At 50.5% G+C, this 23,459-nt stretch overlaps 1 long non-coding RNA gene across 1 annotated transcript; it reads right to left on the reverse strand.

Moving 5' to 3' along the window:
* Positions 1 to 571: 571 nt before the first annotated feature.
* On the reverse strand, positions 572 to 6,201 carry LOC147596897 (uncharacterized). The gene is made up of 3 exons (XR_015261306.1): positions 6,031 to 6,201; positions 5,666 to 5,767; positions 572 to 1,715 (listed from the first exon to the last, which is right to left on the reverse strand). It is a non-coding gene; the product is annotated as an uncharacterized LOC147596897 (long non-coding RNA).
* Positions 6,202 to 23,459: the final 17,258 nt, after the last annotated feature.

Raw genomic sequence — 23,459 nt, forward strand, 5'->3', positions numbered from 1 at the left:
TAGATTGTCAGGAGGACAGAGAAGAACATGAATACAAGCAATGGCCTGCAGGACCGAGACGGAGAAATTAGAAAACAACCATGGGGAGCAGCACAGAATGACAGAGAGAGAATAAAAGGACAGAGAGCAGGACAGCTCTGGAGGAAAAATCAACTGTGATAGGCAGTGGGAGAGAGATACCAGAAAAGGAAAAAAACAGTGAGGGAAAGAGAAAGGAAAGAAGAGACACCCAGCTGAACAGGGGAGCACAGTTAGAAAAGACAGGAGAGCAAACGGGACAGAGAAAGAAACAAACAGACAATAAAGTGGAAGGAAGCAGAGGAAAAGGACAAAAAGAGGAAAATAAATAGGGATAGAAGTGAGATCAGGACAAAATGGCGGGGGGGGAAACACTGACCAAGGAAAAGAGACAGAAAGAGGGACAAGGGAGAAGGCAGAGGAAAAAATGGCAGCAGCCAGACGGAGATGGGGGTGGGAAAAAAACCTTGGATAGACAGCAGGACAGAGAAGAACATGAATATGAGCAAGGATCGGAACAAAGGGATATAGCAAGAAACGACAAGACAGGGAGCAAGACAGACAGAAAAAAAAAAACATTGAAAGAGAGAGAGCATGCACTTGTGAGAGCCACAGGGGTTGGAGAGATAAAAATAAATCTTGAAAGAGCTACAAAGGCACATCAACTTAATAAAAAGGGCCAGGGAACAGCATGAAGGCCCAGAGACAGCAAGAGATGAACAGGACGGAGTGAGAGGCAGAATGGAAGAAAAACAGCAACACCAAGCAAGACAAAGGATAAAGCAAGAAAGGGAAGGGAGGAGAGAGACAGGAAGGCAGGGACTCAGAGCGGCACATACAGGCACAGGGAGGAAACAAACGCCAGAAAACAGACCAGAGAAACTGCAAAGAAAAAAAGAGAAGGATGCAGAACGGCACAAAGGGAAATAAAAGGAAAAAACAGCGATGGGCTGCAGGACAGAGCCAGAGGGTGGAAAAAAGGAAGGAGAGAAAGGAGAACAAGAGCCCAGATAGAAAAAGAAAGGGTGCTGTACAAGAAGAGAGAGAAGGGGAAAGAAAAAGACTGAGAAAACAAAAAAAAAAAAATAGAACAAGAAGAGAGATACAGGGAAGCCAAGAAAATCACAGCAGCATGAGAAAGAAAAAGGGAAAGAGAGGCAGCTGGGGGAGGGCCAAGGAGGCCCTGGGATGGAGAGGAGGGGAGAAGGGGCCCCGAGGGCCCGGGACTCACCGCAGCTCTCGGCGCTCCAGGGAGAGTTTGCCAGTTCAGACCCTTCTTTCTCTGCTCTTCCCTTCCTCTTCTGTCACTCCAGTTGCTTGACTGTCCCCAACCTAAGAAAAGAGGGGGATGCGTTACAGCTCTTATGAGACAAAGCTTCCTAGAAACGTAGCCTCGCTCACCCAGTACTTGACCGTGCCCCCTTTTTAAATTATGTGTACAGACCCTGCGGCGCTCTTTGGCGATCTAGCCTGCTGCGGCCTTCAAAACGGGATCTTCCTCACCCAGAGAGGCAGGCTGTCTCTTGCACGCAGCACAGGCAGCTGCCGGTCAGACGGCCTTCAGTTACGTCTTCCGGAATACCGATCCACAGTGATAGGTGGCTGCCTTCGTCCGACCGGACTGCGCACCAGCTTGCGGCTTTGCCACCCCCTTGCCCTTGAGAGAGTGGCTACCTGGAGCGGCTCCACAACCACTGCTGCCCAAAACAGCAGAGGAAAAGGCACTAAAAAGCAACGACAAAGAACAAAGACAAACTGTCAAGACACTAGGAATGACATCGACAGCCTAAAGCATCAGCCAGGCAGGGCTTGCAGCTGACCTTGTGCCGCAGTTTAACCCCAGCCAGCAACTGTGCTCGCTCACTGCCCCCGACCCTGTGGGATGGGGAGAGACTCAGAAAGGTCAACGTGACAACTCTTGGGTCTTGAGATAAAAACAGTTTAATATTAAGGAAAAAAACAACCACCACTGGTAAGGAAAAGCGGAACAAAAAAAAAAAAAAATACAGCAAAAGAAAACCCAAGACATGCAACTGATACAAATGAACACACTTGTAAGTTTCTAATGAAAACATTTAGAGTGTTTTCATTTTAGAATGGAAACAATCTCCATAAAAGTTGGGGGTGGGGGCACTGGGTAAGTTGGGGAACACAGGCAGCGCCCCCAGGATCCCAAGACAGAGGGGTCATGGGAAGGCAGCGCCAAAAAGGGGGGCGTCGAACAGGGACACAAAACAAGAGTGCAGGGCACGCAACGGGCAAAACACAGGGGAAAAAAAACTCACAAGGGAGGAAAACCTCACACGGTGGGGGGGTGTTTTAGTGAAAAGCATTTGCAAGTGATACAGGGAATTAACGGTCTGCTAAATATTGCTTGATTTAGAAGACTGACTGTCTGCATACTGCTTGATTTAGGAGACTAACTGTCTGCTAGACAATGCCTAACAATCCTCTTGGCCTTGAAACTCACTTAAGCTTATCAGGGACTGGTACTTGTCAAGAAACTGGTATTCAGTCAAGGACTAATATGTCAAGCAAAGGACATGATAACAGGAGTCGTTCAGAAACTGCTGAAATCCCCAAGTGAAAGGAGAGCATGGGTGAATGACTGAAGTTCATCTAGAGGAAGATCAGACCCCTGAAGAAGTAAACGACCACCAGAGACAGATCTGAAATGCTAACGCAAGTGGTTTTTTAATAACCCCGCCTCGCTTATGCACATGTATGTCTGTATTGTGCAATCCTAGGAATGTGTGTACCTGCACCGGATACATTTTTGGTAAAATGTGCTGTCAGTGTGCATGCTTTTGGAGAAGCAATCCCGCACGCACCCGGTGCCAAATAAACATGCCTGCTTTATAACTCTCTCCGAGTTGTAGAGTTTGATCCACGCGTCAGGAGGGCTGAGAAACACAGAGCGGGACAGTGGGGACGGATACGAGGGAGAGACGGACACGCAAGGACAAGGGGTACGTGCGGGAAGAAAGGTGCGTAAGGATGACCTATAGCAGGGAGTCCACGCAGGACAATCCACAGCACATAACTCACCCGGCATAACCTGCACGAGATGACCCACACCGGACAATGGACCCACACTGCGTAATCCCCAGCGAGAACCCCTCCGGTCTCCCACTGGGTCACACCAACTATCCCCAAATTGAGTGGCTTTTTTTTTTTCCTTGTCCAGAATATTTTTTTTCCCATGGCCAGACTATGCTCCAGACCACACCTCATTTGATTTTTCCTGTGTCTGAATATTTAGTTAAAAGACTACAGAAGGAAAATCGCCACATTCTTAACATTCACTCTAAAATCCATGCGGCAAGTCCCTTAGGAAAAATGCAGTCACGCATCGCAGACGTACCTTGTACTTGCAGACCGCTGCGGCTCCTTTCCATCCATCTCGTACTTTCACGGCCAAGGAAAGGGCGACCACGGTGAAACGCTGGCAGCAGACATTCAGCAGAGAGAGGGAAAAACCCCTTAGTTTGAAGCTAGGCAGGAATCTTCCTTTTGGGGCGAGGTTTCTCAGGACTAAAACCACGTGAAGGACAGAGTATCTTGCAGCACCTTTGGTACAGCTGCTGATACCGGCCTTTAAAGCTTTTGCATTTTTCAGACACCCGGGCCTTTTTTTGACTCATTGGCAGCTTTAGTTTCACTCGAACCGCTGTCCTACATACAGGCAGGGGACAGACACAGATGCCTACATACATTTTCTCAACCCTAAGTACAGCCGAGATCTCCTCACCCTCTATGTGCCAAGTTGAATATTTGTTTGTTAAGGAGCACAGCAACACTTCTGTCCTCGTGAACTGCCTCCGAGCAGAGGAGGGCTCTGGGATTTCCTGGACGCCAGTGCTCCCGCTTTCACTGTCAACTCCGCACGGCCACCCACCGGAAAAAAGGCCTCAAAATAACGGACGTCAGACGATTGCTGCCACACCAAAAGTGCCAGCACTGAAAGCTCGTGCTGCTCCTCGCCGGCCCTTGCCAGCGCCTCTACAGGCCCACAAACGTTATCCAGCCTAGAGACTGCATAAAAGGCAGACCGCCCCAGGCTGCAACACTCTTGCCCAGCGTACACTGACCAGTAACGTCTCCCCCTTCACCTTCCCGAGAGAGACTGTTCCCAGGGAGCCCTCTTCCTCCCATCAATTTACTACACCCTCCCTGCAGTTTTCAACCTTGTTCCCTCCTCGGCTGTGGTCCCTCAACTTAGCTCTCAAATGGCCAGAAATCAGATTCCATCCTCAAAAGAACAACCCCATGCTAACTAAGGTGGCGCTTCCTCGCCCAGCTCCTCATCACCATCTGCAAAAAAAAAAAACCCAAAAATAAAACCTACCAAACAGCACCGCCCTTCAACATCACACCACTTACCACCAATCTCTTCCATGGCACTCTCCTCCTCAAAAGCGCCGCAGTGCTCTGCTCACCGGCTCCACTCATTGCCAAGAAGTCCGACGCCGCAACTGCCGCTCGTGGTGCTTCAGATGCTGAGAGACGCAAAGCTCAACTTACTTTTTCTGGGGTGTAGGTAGAAAAAAAATAGGTGTCATACCAAGCTAACTAGAAAAGTATGTCATTACATGCAATGACAACATTATCAAAAACCACCTGCTTTAGCTTCCTACAAGAAAACAAATGCTCCAGGCTTCATTTCTAGCAAGACCATGCATGCTATCTAACTTCTACCACAGCTACGTTCTGGACAGGGCTGAATGACAAATGTAGCAGAACGTGGTGGCTTGCACACGTGGCCGACAGAGGCACGGAGCTCCTGGCACTGCGTCCTGGTGTCTGCTCTGTCAGGGAGGGCTCAGATGGACCAGCCACTCCTTGCTGGAGGCACCTGCCTGTGATTCACTCCTCAGTCCCCTCCAGCAGCCATGCCCAGGCGGCCCCCTTTACAGCTGGAGGCCCCTCATACAGCAGGGCCAGGGCCAGGGCCAGGGCCACCCTCAGCCTCACTGGACCCATCTGGGGCTGCCCCACCTCCAGCCCCAGCTGGAGCCCATCAGGAGCAGGGGCCCTTGCCAAAGCCCCACAGCACATCACCCCCTTCCCTGTGCCTGTCCTCAGCCATCAGCTCTGCACCCAGGGGCTGCAAACACATCCAGGGGCACAGAGGACGTCACAGACAGTGAGATACAGAACAGAAAAAAAAAACCAGTGACAGTACGCAAGACAAAGAGATAGAGAAAGAAAGATAAGAAAAGAAAGAGTGAGATAGGAAGGCAGAGGCACAGGGCAGGCATGCAGAGGCGCAAAGAAAAGCAGGCCAGAAAACAGGCTGGAGAAATTAGTTGGGGGGAGAAGACGGATGCAGATCAGGACAAAGAGATGGAAAAGGCAAAAACAGCAATGGGCCGCAGGACAGAGACAGAGGACAAACAAAGGAAGGAAAGGGAGCAGAACAAAAGTGCAGGGATACAAAACAAAAGGAAGCGGTAGAACAAGAGATTTAAAGGGAGAGAGAAAGGGGGAAGAGCATACAAGAACAGACAGAAGAGGAGAGGTAGAAGGAAACAATAACAACAACAACAAATCACAGCAGCTTGGGAAAGGTAGGGGTCACGGGAGCGGCAGGGAAGGACAGGGACGCACAAGAGAGGAGGCAGAGCCCCAGGGGCCGGGGACTCACCACAGCTCTCACTCCCGGCACTGCTGGGAGAATCTGACAGGTCAGATGCTGCTTTCTGCTTCTCTCCTCTTCTGTAACTCCGACCACTTGGCTGTCCTCCACCTAAGAGAATACGTGGGTGTCTTACAGCTCTTAGACAAAAAGCTTCCTAGACACGTAGCCACCCACGCTTGCTCGCTCGCTATGTGGCCGTACCGTGCTTCAGGTTCCACGTACAGACTGTGCAGTGCGCACTGGCGGTCTGGCCTGCTGAAGAGTACAAAGAGGGATCCTTCCTCACCCGGAGAGGCAGGCTAGGCTCTCTCTGGCCTGCAGCGGGAGGCAGCTGCTGGCTGGCTGGCCTTTGGTTTCTTCTTCTTCTTTACCTTTCTGTGGCCTCTCCAGCTTCAGCTGCAGCAGCTCCTCTCCACAGGCAGTAAGCGCTCCATCCGTTCATTTTCGCTCCCGCACCGCCAGGAGAGCGCGGCCGGGCAGAGACAGCCCACACAAGCCTGAGGCGAGTGCAGTCAACAGCGTTCCCAGGGGAGGAACGGACAGCCACGGCCTCTGGGAGAGGGAAAGAAGAAGCAGCGACCGTTATTACCGCACGCGGCCCCTGGCCGGAGCGCCTGCTGCCGCAGGGGATTCTCCAGATACACTGAGGTCCCCCCTCGCAGCCTTCAGGGCAGGGCGTGGCCCGGTGCTACGGGACAGGCTTCAGGGGACGCGCCGGAGCGGCGGGCAGCTGCACGGGGCCGGGGGAGGCTCGGGGGGAGCTCTGGCGAGCTGGGGAGGTGCCCGGCGTCTCCGCCCGGGAGGGGGGGCCCCCTCCTGCCCCTCTTCCCTTCTCTCTGCTCTCGGGTCACTCCCCGGGGCTGCCCTCGCCCGGCTCGGCTCCGAGCGGGCGGCTTGAGGCTCCCCGGGCGGGCAGGAGACAGCGCTGCAGCCACGAAAGGGGCTCGCTCACCTCACGGGTGCCCTCGGTACTCACCCGTCACCGCCGCCGGGACCCGCCGGCCGCACACCGCCATGCTGCTCCCGGCCGCATGCGCAGTCCGAAGTCCGAACACAGTGCCTGCCGGGAGAAGGGCAGAGCACTGCGCATGCGCGACTCCCGAGCTGCAGTTCCCGCTTTCCGTCACCAGGTGGCAGCAGCCCCCCACCGCTCCGCTCCTGGGTGTTCAGCCGGACGAGCCACGGCCGGTTCCTCCTGACGTGCGGAAAACGGACTCCACAATCCGTAAGATTGTAAAGTAGGTATGCTTATTCAGCGCTGGGCAGCACAGGGGGGTAGTCCCACCAAAACCGTGCGCGCCTTACGTGGCAACTCACTTTAAATTTATACAACCAAATGTTACATATACATCAAGTTTCACAATACGCCTAGACATATGCATGACCTATCCCCGCTTCCTATTAAAATTAGTCCCAAGGGGTCATTTTCATAAACTCCTCCTGTCTGGGCTTGCGCAGTGCCTCCTGATGGTGGTCGTCGGGGGTCGTGGGGATGAAGGCAGGTGACTCCTCTTCGTCACCGCTAGTAACCTTTTGTTCCTGCGCAAACTCAGTTATCCCTTGGCTTTCATTCAAGCTGCAGGGTCGGTTTTAGCTGGTTCTTGAAGCGACCCCCCTAGTCCTTACCGGGAACTGTCTTTCGTGAAGAATTGCAAGACTTTCTGCTTCAAATAGTTTGCACAATGGTTAGCAAATTATTAAGCAAGTAGTTAACAAAACATTAAGCACTATTTATCAACTTGATTCCTTAGGATGCACAGCAATAATTAATCAATGCCATATCTATTAAGATTTCTTTAACTCCTTCTCTCAGTCCCCACTTTTCTAGAAAATTAGTAAATTCTTTTACTGCCAGCTATGTTCATCGTTTGTAGATTTACCAGGATTACACAAACCTTAATCCACATTCTACCTTCTCAGTTTAAGCTTTAGGGGTCCCTGAACTTCAGAAGTCCAGAGTTTTTGTGGTGCCTTTTTTACCCTAGTGTGGTGTATCCAGGCATTCTGCTCTCTGATCTTGATTGCTGTAAAGGAGGTGAGGAGTACCTGGTATGGTCCTTCCCACTGTGGTTCCAAGGTTTTTTCTGCAAGAGACTTTACATATACATCATCTCCAGGTTGTATATCATGCACAGGTTCATCTAGACCTCTTCCCCGGGTCCCAATTACATGCTTTCCAATTTTATTGAGCTGTTTGCCCAATGCCACCATGTAGGAAGTCATAATTTCATCCCCAGCTTGCGTAGACATTCCCCTCTGTATTCCATAGGGTCGTCCATACAAAATTTCAAAGGGACTCAGTCCTTCCTTTGCCCTTGGTCTCGTTCGTATACGCAGAAGGGCTAAAGGGAGTGACTGAGGCCACGTTAAGTTTGCTTCTGGTCCCAATTTCACAATTTGCTGTTTGATTAAGTGATTCATTTTCTCTACTTGGCCACTCGACTGAGGGCGATACGGGGTATGAAGTTGCCAATCTATACCTAAATGGTGGCTGATTTGTTGCACTATTTTTGAGACAAAATGTGGTCCTCTGTCTGAGGATATGGTTGCTGGAACCCCAAAACGTGGTATTCTCTCTTGTACCAACACTTTAGTTACCTCCCGAGCCTTGGCTGTCCTAGTTGGGAACGCTTCTGGCCAACCTGAAAAGGTATCAGTTAATACCAGCAAATAGCGATACCCCCCTTTTCTTGGAAGCTCTGTAAAATCAACCTGCCATTGTTGTCCAGGCCCATTGCCCTTCCCAATCTGGCCCATTTCTGGTTTGGGAGTATTTTTTGGATTAGTCTGGAGGCAAAGGTCACACTGTTGAGTCACCTGTCTCACTGTGGTATATAAGTTTCTAGCCACGATTTCCCTTATCAAATGTTTATACAGAGCCTCTGTTCCCCAATGCCTTCTTCTATGTTCCTCCCGTATCAAGTGCCACAGTAAACAAGAGGGAATAATTAGTCTTCCCTGTGGGGTATAAGCCCACCCCTCTTCATTATATGACCCTTCCAAGTCTGTGATAAGTTTCTGATCTTCCTTGGTATATTCTGGCTTACCTTCTAGAGAGATTTGCCTATCAGGAATTAGAGCCCCTTCTATTCTCACCTTCATTTTGGCCGCTTGTTTTGCCTCTCTGTCCGCCAGTTCATTCCCTTTCTCCAAATCAGAGCTCACTCTCTGCTGTGCCTTAATATGCATAATTGCCACTTTCTCAGGGAGCTGGACAGCTTCTAGTAGCTTCAAAATTTCTTCTGCATGTTTGATATTTTTTCCCTGGGAGTTCAATAGTCCTCTTTCTTTCCAGATTGCTCCATGTGCGTGCACAACTCCGAAGGCATATTTTGAGTCCGTGTCAATGTTCACAGTTTTGCCCTGGGCCAACTCCAGGGCTCGGGTTAGGGCAATTATTTCTGCCTTCTGTGCGGAGGTGTTCATGGGCAAAGGCCCTGACTCTATTACCTGCTGGCTGGTAGTGATGGCATATCCCGCATGTCGATTGCCATTTAAGACATAACTGCTCCCGTCTGTGAACCAGTTTTCCCCATTTTCCATGGGGCTATCCTTCAGGTCTGGGCGGCTTGCATATGTTGCTTCAATGGTTTCCAAACAGTCATGGTGCACTGGTTCTCCTGTGTTCCCACCGAGAAAAGAAGCTGGGTTGACAATGTTAGTGACCACGATTTCCACATCGTCCTGTTCTACTAATACAGCTTGATATCTCAGGAACCTTTGTGGAGAGAGCCAGTGCCCACCCTTTGCTTCCAGTACTGCTGATACTGTATGAGACACCAAAACAGTCATTTTCTGGCCCAGGGTAAACTTTCGGGCTTCCTGTATGTTCAGTATCACAGCTGCAACCGCCCGTAGGCATCCAGGCCAACCCTTTGCAGTGGCGTCTCACTGCTTAGAGAGATAGGCAACTGCCCGTCGATATGGACCCAGATCTTGTGCTAATATTCCCAGGGCAATACCCTGTTTCTCATGGGAGAAAAGAAGAAACGGCTTACTCACATCTGGGAGAGGGAGGCAAAAGAAAGCATCCTTCAAATCTAAAACAGTAAACCAAATTAGTTCAGGTGTCAACACAGTCAGCAGGGTATATGGATTGGCCACTACTGGGTAGAGGTCCTCAGTTACCTTATTCACCGCCCGTAAGTCTTGGACCACCCTATATGACCCATCGGGTTTCCGAACAGGTAATATAGGGGTATTGAATTCTGACACTCACTCCTTTAATAGTCCTAACTGTAGAAATTTTTCTATCACCGGCCGGATTCCTTCTCTGTCTTCCTTCTTTAGGGGATATTGTTTAATTCTTACCGGTCGTCGGCCTTCCTTAACCTTAACTTCAACAGGTGGAGCACTTTTCGCCCTTCCAGGTACATCAGTAGCCCATACCCCCGGGTACACTTGGTTTAGGATTTCCTCATTAATTTTTCCTTCTGAGGGGAGACTGGTTAAGGTGAGACTCAATATCTGAATATATTGCTGATCTTTTACCTCCAGAGTAATTTCTCCTTTTTCAAATATAATTTTTGCTCCCAATTGTTCCAATAGATCTCTCCCCAAAAGTGCTTTCGGGGAGTTGGGCATATATAAAAATTTGTGGATACCCCATTGTTTTCCCAATTTGTATTTTAGAGGCTTACAAAAATATGCCTTTTCACTTTGGCCAGTCGCTCCTTTTACCATGACATAATCATTTCCCAGGGGCATCAAAGCTTGATTCAGAACCGAATATGTTGCCCCTGTATCTACTAAGAATTCTACTTGTTGTTGTTTTTCCCCTAGCTTAATTATAACCAGTGGATCCGCTAGGGTAGACTCCCCAGGTTCCCGTCAGTCTTCTATCACATGAGCTATCCTCACATTCGCCGGGATCCTCCGGCCTTCTTTCTTGTTCCTTGGGCATTCCTTTTTCCAGTGGCCAAAGCCCTTGCACATTGCACACTGATCCTTTTCCAACCCCAACCGAGGCTGATTTCGCCTACCTCTCCACTCCCCATCTCCCCGAACGACAGCCACCAACCTTCTTTGTCCCTGCCGATACCCTTCTTCTCTATTACTGAACACTCTCCAAGCCTCATCCAGCAATATCTCTAAATTCCTGCTTTCCGCAGGAAAAAGCAACTTTTGAAGCTTTCGTCTTATGTCCCCCGTAGACTGACCCAGGAACAAAGCAGAGAAACTAGTTGCTGTATCCCTACCTCAGACCCCGGGTCCAGCGGCGTGCTACGACGCATCACATCCCTCAGTCGATCCAGGAATTCAGATGGAGACTCGGAAGGACCTTGTTTAATTGCATATAAGGCTGACCAATTTATAGTCTTAGGGATTGCCCGTTCCATCCCCTTCGAAATCCACTCCTGATATTCCTGCAATCTTTCCATATGTACTGACCTGTTTACCTCCCATTTCGGGTCCTGGAGGGGGAAGCGTTCCTTAACATCTCCCCCGGTAACTTTATAATAATCCTCGGCTAGATTTCCTGCCGTTTTTAAAATCAACTGCTTCTCCGTTTCAGTCATGTATTCTAATAGCAGCTGTATGTCTTTCCAGTCCGGATTATGTTGTTTTACAACGAACTGGAAATGTTTAGCCACACTTACCGGATCGCTTCTGTAATCTTTAGCAATTTTTCTCCACTCTCCCAAGTCAGCGGTGGAGAAGGGTACTTTAATTAACATTGTTCCGCCATCCGGCCCCACCGCCTCCCGGAGGGGTGCTTGTAAGATTGTCGGAGCAGATTTCTGTCTAGTACGGGAAGATACAGGGCTATCAGGGGGATTCGATGTCCCTTCCGAGTCTGCGTCCTGGTCCTGTGATCGGGGGGGAGGTTTAAACAAATCACTTAAATCTTGTTCTGGAACCTGGCGTACTTCATCTGCTTTCGTACACCTCTGCCCAATGCTGCATGATGAACAGCACCTTTTTAACCTGCCCCCACCCCCCTTGTTCTCCCGTTCGAGTGCGAGTACCATAGGGTCCTGCGGGGATATCATCCCACAGTCCCTTTGCCACTCTGGGTGATTTCGTAGGGTAAAAAACATATCTGCATACGACACCTCGTCCCATTTCCCTTCTCTTCTAAGAAACAATATAAGCTGCAACAAAGTATTGTAATCCAACGTTCCATTGAACGGCCACTTGACTTCACCCTCTAACTTATACAATGGCCACCACTGATTGCAATATTTAATAAGAGTCTTTTTACTTTCCGTACCTCCACCCCCGGCAATATCTTTCCAGTGGGCGAGTATGCAGCCCAGGGGGCTTTTCCTTAATATTCCCCCTTGAGTGTTGCCCATTTTATATTTCCTCTGTGAGAGGGTCTCAAGGAATGATTCAAATTTAGACTAACTATTTCACTCCTCCACACCACACTTACAATCAATCACTCAACCACACTCTCTTAACCATACAGCACAGGGATCCCTCATTCATACCAGCCTTTTAAAGCAGCTGCAAAACGGTTGCAAGAACAAACTCACCTACTGATGTTAAACTATCTCCAAATCCGGGTTAAAGAGGCCCGCTTACCCTTCTCCTGCTTCTCATGTACCGATCATCAGCAGGTCCATCCTGGCTCCCAGCAATGGGATGCAGCGGTTACCTCGGACTCGCTCGATCTACCCCCAAGATCGCTAGCGGCCGCTCTATCGGTCAGCGAGTCCCCTTTGATGCTCCAAACTAACCTGGGTACCCAACCAACGGGGACTATGCTGCACGCCAGACGTCTCTGCGCGATTTACCAGCTGCCCCAGCCACGCGTACGACTTACAGGCCCCTACCATTAAACATACCGTTTGGTCCGCGGCTTCAGGAGGTCGTTGTCTGCTCCTGCGGTGAGCGGCTGGCAGCGGAGGCTCCTCCGAGGAAAGTGCTCGGGGCGCGCCTAGGGGCGTCCGCTCCGCAGTCGATCCCGCAGCCAAGCAGAGATCCTCCTGGCTGGCTCGCCAAACTGACGTGCGGAAAACGGACTCCACAATCTGTAAGATTGTAAAGTAGGTATGTTTATTCAGCGCTGGGCAGCACAGGGGGGTAGTCCCACCAAAACCGTGCGCGCCTTACGTGGCAACTCACGTTGGGGGTGGGGGGCACTGGGCAAGTTGGGGAACACAGGCAGCGCCCCCAGGATCCCAAGACAGAGGGGTCATGGGGAGGCAGCGCCAAAAAGGGGGGCGTCGAACAGGGACACAAAACAAGAGTGCAGGGCACGCAACGGGCAAAACACAGGGGAAAAAAAACTCACAAGGGAGGAAAACCTCACACGGTGGGGGGGTGTTTTAGTGAAAAGCATTTGCAAGTGATACAGGGAATTAACGGTCTGCTAAATATTGCTTGATTTAGAAGACTGACTGTCTGCATACTGCTTGATTTAGGAGACTAACTGTCTGCTAGACAATGCCTAACAATCCTCTTTGCCTTGAAACTCACTTAAGCTTATCAGGGACTGGTACTTGTCAAGAAACTGGTATTCAGTCAAGGACTAATATGTCAAGCAAAGGACATGATAACAGGAGTCGTTCAGAAACTGCTGAAATCCCCAAGTGAAAGGAGAGCATGGGTGAATGACTGAAGTTCATCTAGAGGAAGATCAGACCCCTGAAGAAGTAAACGACCACCAGAGACAGATCTGAAATGCTAACGCAAGTGGTTTTTTAATAACCCCGCCTCGCTTATGCACATGTATGTCTGTATTGTGCAATCCTAGGAATGTGTGTACCTGCACCGGATACATTTTTGGTAAAATGTGCTGTCAGTGTGCGTGCTTTTGGAGAAGCAATCCCCCACGCACCCGGTGCCAAATAAACATGCCTGCTTTATAACTCTCTCCGAGTTGTAGAGTTTGATCCACGCGTCAGGAGGGCTGAGAAACACAGAGCGGGACAGTGGGGACGGATACGAGGGAGAGACGGACACGCAAGGACAAGGGGTACGTGCGGGAAGAAAGGTGCGTAAGGATGACCTATAGCAGGGAGTCCACGCAGGACAATCCACAGCACGTAACTCACCCGGCATAACCTGCACGAGATGACCCACACCGGACAATGGACCCACACTGCGTAATCCCCAGCGAGAACCCCTCCGTCTCCCACTGGGTCACACCAACTATCCCCAAATTGAGTGGCTTTTTTTTTTTCCTTGTCCAGAATATTTTTTTTCCCATGGCCAGACTATGCTCCAGACCACACCTCATTTGATTTTTCCTGTGTCTGAATATTTAGTTAAAAGACTACAGAAGGAAAATCACCACATTCTTAACATTCACTCTAAAATCCATGCGGCAAGTCCCTTAGGAAAAATGCAGTCACGCATCGCAGACGTACCTTGTACTTGCAGACCGCTGCGGCTCCTTTCCATCCATCTCGTACTTTCACGGCCAAGGAAAGGGCGACCACGGTGAAACGCTGGCAGCAGACATTCAGCAGAGAGAGGGAAAAACCCCTTAGTTTGAAGCTAGGCAGGAATCTAACTCTTCCTTTTGGGGCGAGGTTTCTCAGGACTAAAACCACGTGAAGGACAGAGTATCTTGCAGCACCTTTGGTACAGCTGTTGATACCGGCCTTTAAAGCTTTTGCATTTTTCAGACACCCGGGCCTTTTTTTGACTCATTGGCAGCTTTAGTTTCACTCGAACCGCTGTCCTACATACAGGCAGGGGACAGACACAGATGCCTACATACATTTTCTCAACCCTAAGTACAGCCGAGATCTCCTCACCCTCTATGTGCCAAGTTGAATATTTGTTTGTTAAGGAGCACAGCAACACTTCTGTCCTCGTGAACTGCCTCCGAGCAGAGGAGGGCTCTGGGATTTCCTGGACGCCAGTGCTCCCGCTTTCACTGTCAGCTCCGCACGGCCACCCACCGGAAAAAAGGCCTCAAAATAACGAACGTCAGACGATTGCTGCCACACCAAAAGTGCCAGGACTGAAAGCTTGTGCTGCTCCTCACCGCCCGTTCCCAGCGCATCTACAGCACCACAGACATCGGGGCTCCGGGCTTTCCCTGACCAACAGGGCTTCGACGTTTACCACCAGCTGCACCTGGGCGCCCACTGAAAAAAAATCCCGAAAAAACACGAACGTCGGACGATTGCTCCTACACAACAAGTGTCAGCCTGTCAAGCTCTTGCTGCTCCTCCCCGGCCATTGGCAGCGAATCTACAGCACCACAGACATCGCGGCTCCGGGCTTTCCCTGACGAACACACAGCTCTCTCTCTCGCTCTCGCTCTCTGGCATGCTCACACTCTCACACACACACACTCTCACACACTGCATACTCAACCACTACCAGATGTCTACAAAACACACCACCCATACACCTACCAACTAAAACCCACATCTCACACTCTCCAGCCTCACTCTAGCACCAGCCTCCTCCCACACACCAGCACCCTGCACCTTTCGCTCTCCCTGGGAACAGCATTCCCAGAGGCCTCAAAAAAAAATAGCCCTCCCTGCAAAAAAACCCCAGCCTGAGCCTGACCTCTGCCCCCAAACATTGGTGATGATCATTGCCTTGCAGAGCAGCCAGGACTGGGGAAAAAAATAAAAGCCCAGCTAGAAGAAAATAAAAGAAAAAATTTTAAGAGTAAATATTCCCCAACTTTTTTTTTTTAATTTAAATTTTTTTTTGTGTATGTGTCTAACTGCCTGAAAAGGAAAACTCTGTCACACACACCCTAAAACCAAACACAAGAAACCTACTACCCACTCACAAATAAACTACAAACACTCAAAACACACTACAACTTCACTCACTACACATACCAACACTCACACTCTGGCAAGCCGATGCTCCCAAGAGCCTGCTGTAACCCACTATCTCCCTATGGCTGCAATGCTCCCCAAAAATCACAAGAAATCACAAGCCTCAAAACAAATAAAAGATACCCACCCCCCCAAACACACACACAAGAAAAACCCCACTAAATAAAATAAAACCAAAACCACACCACTATACCAGCAATAACCCACCCCCTAGCCTATTCTGCACCCAGCCTTTGCAGACAACCATCACCTGACACACCATCCAGGACCCACAGCCAAAAAAAAAAAAAAAAACCACCCACAATGAAACCCAGAAAAACCCCACAAACACACCCATCAAACCTCACAACAGGGGGTAGAATCCCTTCTACTCCACTTTTCTGCTTAGATTGCTCTGCCTAACATAATTCACAACACCACACACTAAGCATTAATACACTTCACAGCTAGACCTCTAGTAACATGGAAAACAATTACTCCCTCAAAAAGCACTCACTCTACCCTTGCTTCACCACAATAAGTCTAGTGACTTATCACCAATCCACCTAGCCCTGACTCTACACACCCCCCAGTCAGGGCAGCTCCAGCCAACCACACACATGCAGAGACAGACAATACACAAACCACATCAAACAACACACCTCAAAGGTCAAAAAGTTACCTGCAAGAAGAATGACCACCAGATGGAAAAATATCGCCAAGAAATAAGACCTGCAGGACCGTGACATGAATAACAGGAGACTGTGGCAGAGCCAGACCAAGAGTAGAACATCAGAGCCCCTAACAAGACCTTACTCTCAAACGAGAGAGGATGGACGCGCAAGAAGCCTGCACCCAAGACCTAGAGAACATCGGGATGCAGGGAAGAAGTCCCAGTCCATGAAAATGGACAGCAAGAGAACAGAGCTGCTCACGCAGCTGAGAACGACGCCAGATAAGAAGGTGGTCCCTAAACTTTCAAGAGACACGATGGGTCGATGATTTAGACTTGTAACGCCATAAAAGAGCCCGATCGGGACTGCGCTGCTGACTATTGCCCTTTGAGAGGGCAGCTACAGCAACCGAGTAACCTGCCGTGCTCCTTGACCGTACGGATGACGCCTACACCCAAGAAAGGTCTAAGAGACAGAAGACAGACCACACAAAAAACACAACAGGCTGGAACTGCCCTGCCTGCTCCACCGTCATGCTGAAGATTAACCCATCCATCTTGTACCTGCTAAAAGGGGACTGCTCCTGGACAAGCCCTCCACACTACCCGACTTTTACAACCGCTTCCTGAAAGGGCCAACCTTATCCCTTCCTTGCCCCGATCCCTCACCAGCACCCATGCGTCAACTTATCTTTCGGAGCCCCGGAACCCCAATTCCATCCTCGACAAGAAAACCGCAGTCTCTCCGCTAGATCGCATCCTCGCTCTCGAGGTCCCGCTTCATCTGCAAAAAGAGAAAAGCAGACACCAATCCTGACACAACAACACAAGTACGCAGCCTCTTTTGGATCGACACAAACATGTCCCACAGCACGCCCCACCTCCGATGAAACAGTTTAACCTGCTTACCTGGTCAGTGCTGATGCCAGAGTCAAACACCGCACCAATCCTTCACTGTAGCACCTAAGATAGCAAGAGACAAAATTACTATTAGACTCGCAAGAAAGAACCAACCCCACCCACCTCCGGTCCCTCACCCGGCTCACCTCGGAAGCTCACGTGGCTCTGCACGTGGCCCGTGCGCAACCTGCAACACAAAGTAAAAACACTATGCTGAGTCACCACATAAAACATGGCTGGTAAACAATAACCTGGCCCCCAAGCACCTCACCTTCTGAATCCGCTCCTCAGGGTGGACTGCCATCCCTCAAAGCCTGGAAATGACACCTACAAGAAACCCAAACACAAAAACACATGCTGACAAATTGCCCAAACAGTCGGTCAGCTGTGATTATGCCCGCCTCCGTCCCCTTTACCTGGGCGACCTGCCCGCCTAAGGTCCATCCGTTCCAGTTCCAACATTCAAGCTAGAACAGCACCTGCAAACCAAAACCAGATATTGCTAAATATTTCAACACCAACAACACACCTGAAAGAACAACTTCTACTTCAACACACCAATCGCCTTTCACCTTGCCCGAGTCCGTTCTGGCGCCCTTCTCTGTGTTTGTCTCTACCACCCCTGCAATAAAAAGGAAAAAAAAATTACTTCAGTTTAGTCCTATAACCACTCATCACTCACTGCATCTAATACCACACACTCACCCACCATCTTAACCGCTCACCTCTCCTCCGTCACCTCTCGGTGCACGGCTCGTCCCGCTGCATCTGTAGAAACATGAACGGGAAACTAGTCGACCGCATGCAGAGCAATAGGTTAGCAGATTCAGAGAAGTCTTTTTTCAAATTTAACAATACCTCACCTACAACCCAACTGCACACTGCCATTACAAGGCAGACAGAAATCAAATATTGGACTCTATCCCTACAAACCTTCACACCTTTGAGATCCCATCTGCTCCACTCTGACCGAGGCTGCCCCTCCCAGACAGTTCCGGTCATCCCATCGCCGCCCACAAAAGGCTACAAAAGTGGCTCTCCCCACGCCTGCTCATCGCCACAGAACTATACCACCTTTGCTTCTACCATCTGGGCATATCAACATGTTCATGGCAGACTCTTATTGCTACTCCACCTTACCCTCACTCTACAGGTCCAAGCACAGCAGCTCTGAGCCAAAAATACACAAACACGCACACAGACAGTAGACAGAAAGCAGAACTATATGCCTCAAATAACAAGAAACACTCTTGACTGAAAGGAAACTATAGAAAATGAGTAAGACCTGAGGGTACGATACAGCAACGACACGAGGTATTCTGGCAGCACCAGAGAAAGAAATAAGCATTGTGGCCCGGAACAAGGCCTTACTCCCCAGTCTAAGAAAACGTATGCACAAGAAGCCTGGCATCAACATCTAGATAACCTCAGGATACAGAGAAGAAGTCCCAGTCCCTGAAAAAGGACTGCTGGAGAGCAGAGCTGCTCATGCAGCCGAGAACAGACTCCAGAAGAGAGGATGGTCTCCCAACTTCTGACACGTGAGAACGATCCACACCCAAACCTCATAACATCATAAAAGGGCCCTATCTGGACCGATGAGAACCCATGTTTGGGACCCGAAGACCAGTGCCTGAGGCGTCTGCCTTACACCTCGAGCAAAAGGAGAACGCCGAGACTCAAGGAAGGTCCAGAACACAGAAGACAAACCACACAAACAGAACAACAACAGACAGTGGCTGGAACTGCCCCGCCTGGCACACGCTATTATCGTGCTGAATGGTAACCCGCCCCCTTTACCTGCTGAAAGGGACTGTTCCCAGACAGGCCTTCTGCTCCACACTACCATTGAAACCCCTTCTGGAAATTGCTAGCCTGGACCCCTCCCTTCTCCCACCCCTTTCGAACGCCCATGCCCAAACTTAACTTTCAGAAGACCGGGACTCTGAATCCATCAACAACAAGAAAAACCACGGTTGCTCCACTGGATTACGCCTGCGGTGGCCAGGACGCTCTTCTTTATCTGCAAAGACAAAAGCCAACACCAATCCTCACAAAACAGCACTGTAAGCCAACACTGCATCCATCGACATGAGTGTTTCCTACAACATGCCCCACCTCAGACAAAGCAATGTATACAGCTCACCTGCTCCACAGCCAATGCCAGACTCAAACACTGTGGTGGTCCTTCACTGAGGCACCTGAGATAGCAAGAGACAGAGGATTACCCTTGCCGTTAGAATAAACCATCGGCCCCAGCCTGCTCTCCACCACAGGGTGGCGCACCTCAAAGGCTCATGCGGCTCCACAGGCAACCCACACACAACCTGTGACACCAAGGAGAAACGTTACACTGAGTATTAAAACAGACTCTTACATCTTGGCCCACAACCTCCTCACCTTCTCACGCTGCTCTTCAGTAGAGGGCACTGTCGCTCCAGACAGTGCCTACAAAAACACACAAGCAGAAAGATACACCCTGAGAGATGGCCCAAGATCTCAGCCTGGCCACACCTAAGCCCATCTCCTACTCCTTTACCTAGGCACCTCACCCAACCAGGATCCGTCACTTGCGATGGCCACCTTGAGGCGGGCGCAGCACCTGCAAACTCCAAACAACATGGTACGATTAAGATACCACCAGCCACTCAACACCTTAAAAACATCCGCTACCTCAGCCCACCGGTCACCGCTCGCCTTGCCCGAGTCCGCTCTGGTACGCATCGGTCATAGTACTCATCTCCACAGACCTGCAGATTAAAAAGAAGAATAGCAATACCTCAATTTAGGCTCATTGCCCGTTCCCTCTAATACCACACAACCGCTCACCTTCTTACCGCTCCACACTCCTCCATCACCCTTCTGTGTGTGGCTTAGCCCTCTGCACCTGTAGAAACAACATCAAACAGTGCAACCACACTCACAGCAATGCCTTAACAGATTCTAAGACTTTTATTTTAAATTTAGAATTACCACCTAGAACCCAACTGCAGGCTGCCACTAAAAGACATTTAAAAACCCAGACATCGAGCCCTGCGCGTACAAGCCCTCACTTCAAGATTCCATCTTCTCAACTAGCGCTCCAGCTGCCCCTCCCGCACACCTCCAGTCATCCTCTGGCACCCTCAAATTATTATTTGACTTGCTCTCTTCACCTGCAACAAAGAGCTACTGAACAGCACATTACCACACAACCTTTGCCTCAATGATCGAGGCATACTGCTATGTTCATTAGAGACTCCTAACACCGCTCCACCTTACTGTCGCTCTACAGCTCCAGGCAGGGCAGATCCAAGCCAAACACCCACATCCACAGACTGACAATACACAGGACCCTGTAAACTACAAGGCTGAACCAAAAGAGAGGTATCTGAGCTGGAAAGATGATGTCCAGATGGAAAAATGACGTCCGGATAGAAAAATTCCTCGGAGAGGAAGATGACCGGCGAGACCGAGATGGCTACGAGAGGATGCTCTCCAGCACCGCCAGAGTAGAACGTCAGGGCCAGGGACCGGACCTTACTCTACAAGTAGAGAATACAGTTGTGTGACAAGCCTGGATTCTAGACCTAAAAACATCAGGAAGCAATCCCGGTCTGAAGAATTGACGGCTAGAGAGCGGAGCCGCTGCCGAGAACGACGCCATCAAAGAGGACCGTCCCTAATCTTCCACAACCCGAGAACAATCGGCGCCCGAAGCTTACGACACCGTAAAAGAAGGGCCCGATCGGGACCGTGCCGGCGAGTACCGGCGTCAAAGACCCTCGGGATGGCTCCCGCTATGCTCCTTAAGCAAAAATAAAAATGCATTGACGCCCAAGGAAGGTCAAATACACAAGAGACAAACCACACGAGGGACAAAACAACAGACACGGGCTGGAACTGCCCTGCCCAGGCAAGTATTATCCTGAGGAATAAGTAGCCTCATTTACCTCCCCAATGCAGTCTCTCCTCAAACACCCCCTCTACCCTACTATATTCTCCAAAACCCCTTTCTGTCATTGCTAACCTCTTCTCCTCCCACCCTGCACCCCTCTCCGACACCCGTTCCTCCGCTTAGCTTTCACAGGGCCGGGGGTCCGACTGCATCCTCAACAAGAAAACCCTGCGGTGGCTCTGATGAATTATTCCTTCGGTTGCCGGGTCCCTCTTCGTCACCTGCGTAAGATAAAGCCAGCGTGAACCTTCAGAAACAGGTGTGAGTCCGCGTCACCTTGGAGAACATAGATGTTACTGACGACATGTCCCAGCTCAGACAAACCGCCATCTGCTGCTCACCTGCGCGGTGAGCAATTCCAGACTCGGACCTTGTGGCCATCCTTCCTCATTGCACCTAAGATTACAGACACAAAGTTAACGTGGCACTTGCGAGAAAGCTCCTACCTCACCCTCCGCCTGTCCGCCACCCGGCTCGCTTCCAGCGTGGGTGCGTCTCTGCGGGCCGCCCGCACGGAATCTGCGACGTGAAGGAGAAACACTATGCCGGGTAGCCGTGTAAAACTTGCCTCTCGAATGTCGGCCCTCGACCGCCTGACCTTGTCAGATAGCTCAACAACAGGCATAGCCACCCCTCAGAGCGTGCGGGTGGCACCTACAAAACCCTAAATGAACAGACACGTGCTGAGATAATACCCGAAACCTCAGTCTGCCCGCATCTAGGTCCATCTCCTCCTCCTTTACCCAGATGGCTCGCCCACCTAGCATCCCTTGGTTCCGCTTGCCTCGTTGAGGCTGGCACACCATCTGCAAAGCCTGAACGAAGATTGCTTAAAACCACATTGGCAGTGCGACAGTTGAAAAATAACCTCTGCTTCAGCCCTCCGACTGCAACTCGCCTTCACCGAGATAGCCTCCGGAGGCTATCTCACACAGTGCTCATCAAAACAGACATTAAAATGTGAAAAAAAAAAAGTAATATCTCAGTTTAATGCTACAGCCACACTGCACTCGTTTGCTCTATTACTGCACACCAACTCAGCTTCTTATCATTCACCTCTCCTCCGTTGTGCTTTAGTGCTCGGCTTGACCCTCTGCATCTGCAGAAACATTAACGGCAAGTAAGTCACTGTTCTGGTTTTGTTAGTGAGGGGGGGCCTAAGGTGGTAGCTTCTGTAGGAAACTGCTAGAAGTCGCTCCCCTTTGTTCAGTGGACTCGGCCGGGCCTAGGGCGGACCCGCTGCTGGCCAAGGCCAAGCCAATTGGTAGCAGAATGTCCCGTGATAACGCCTCTGCGATAACGTATTTAAGTAGGGGAAAACAGGAAAAAAAGGAGGAGAAGATGTGAAGCAGCTGAGCGGGGGGCAGAGAGGGGGAGGCGCAGGCCTCATGGGCCTTGCAGGCCTCACCCTCTGGCCTCCCGCCGGGCAGCCGACTGGGCCCAACTCGGCCCGGCCTGGCTGCAAGAAGTGGAGAGGAGATGAGAAGTGAATAAGATGTAAAAAGGGTCCTGAGAGGCGTCTGCCAGCCTGTTGTGAGGAATGGCTGCAGACGCCAAGGTCAGTGAAGGAGGAGGGGGAGGAGTAATATGGCTTCTGGCCAAAATTCCTCTGCAACTCGTGGTGACGACCATGGTGGAGCAGGTTGTCCCCCTGCAGCCCATGGAGGTCCACGGAGGGGCAGAGATCCACCTGCAGCCCGTGGAGGACCCCACGCCGGAGCAGGTGGAGGCCTGAAGGAGGCTGCGGCCCGTGGAGGGCCCGCTGGGACAGCTGCTCTAGAGGGACTGCACCCCGTGGAAGAGATGACCCACGCCGGAGCAGTTTCACGAAGGACTGTGGCCCGTGGGAGGGACCCCACGCTGGAGCAGAGGAGGAATGCAAGGAGTTCTTCCCCCGACGATGGTACAGCGGCGTAAAACAACGCGTGATGAACTGACCGCGACCCCCATTCCCTTTTCCAACCCCCCGTGCCGCTCGGGAGGGGAAGGTAGTAGAGATAATGTTAAGCCCGGGAAGAGGGAGGGGTGGGGGGAGGTTATCTTGTTCCCTGTCTCATTCTCCTGCTAGTTTTAGAAATAAATGAATAGTTTTCCCCAAGTCGAGTCTGTTTTGCCTGTAACGGTAACTTTAAGGATTTCTCCCCGTCCTTATCTCAAACCTTGAGCTGTTTTTCTTATATCATCTCCCCCTATTCTCTTGGAGAGTGGGGGGAGCGAGAGAGAGACTGTGTAGTCTGGTCCTGATCGGGGCTGAACTACGACAGTCACCTGCCTGCAGAGCGATAGCTTAGTGATCCCACAGAGATGACTAGAAAAGGTGATAAGCTGTCCTACACGCTGAAAAACATTAAGCCTTACACCCCTCTTCCTTTTTGAAATTCCACATATGGGTGCATACAAGATGCTCACCTTGACCCCCGGCAGGTAATCTCACTTTCAATCCTACTAAGATGTGATATCAAGTACTCACACAGACTGCAGCAAAACTGGTGAAAGATACTACAGTCTCATCTTCAATGAAGTAGGAAGCTCCAGCAAGACACA

The sequence above is a fragment of the Chlamydotis macqueenii genome, chromosome 33 (assembly GCF_036417535.1).
Source record: "Chlamydotis macqueenii isolate bChlMac1 chromosome 33, bChlMac1.mat, whole genome shotgun sequence".
NCBI lineage: Eukaryota > Metazoa > Chordata > Aves > Otidiformes > Otididae > Chlamydotis > Chlamydotis macqueenii.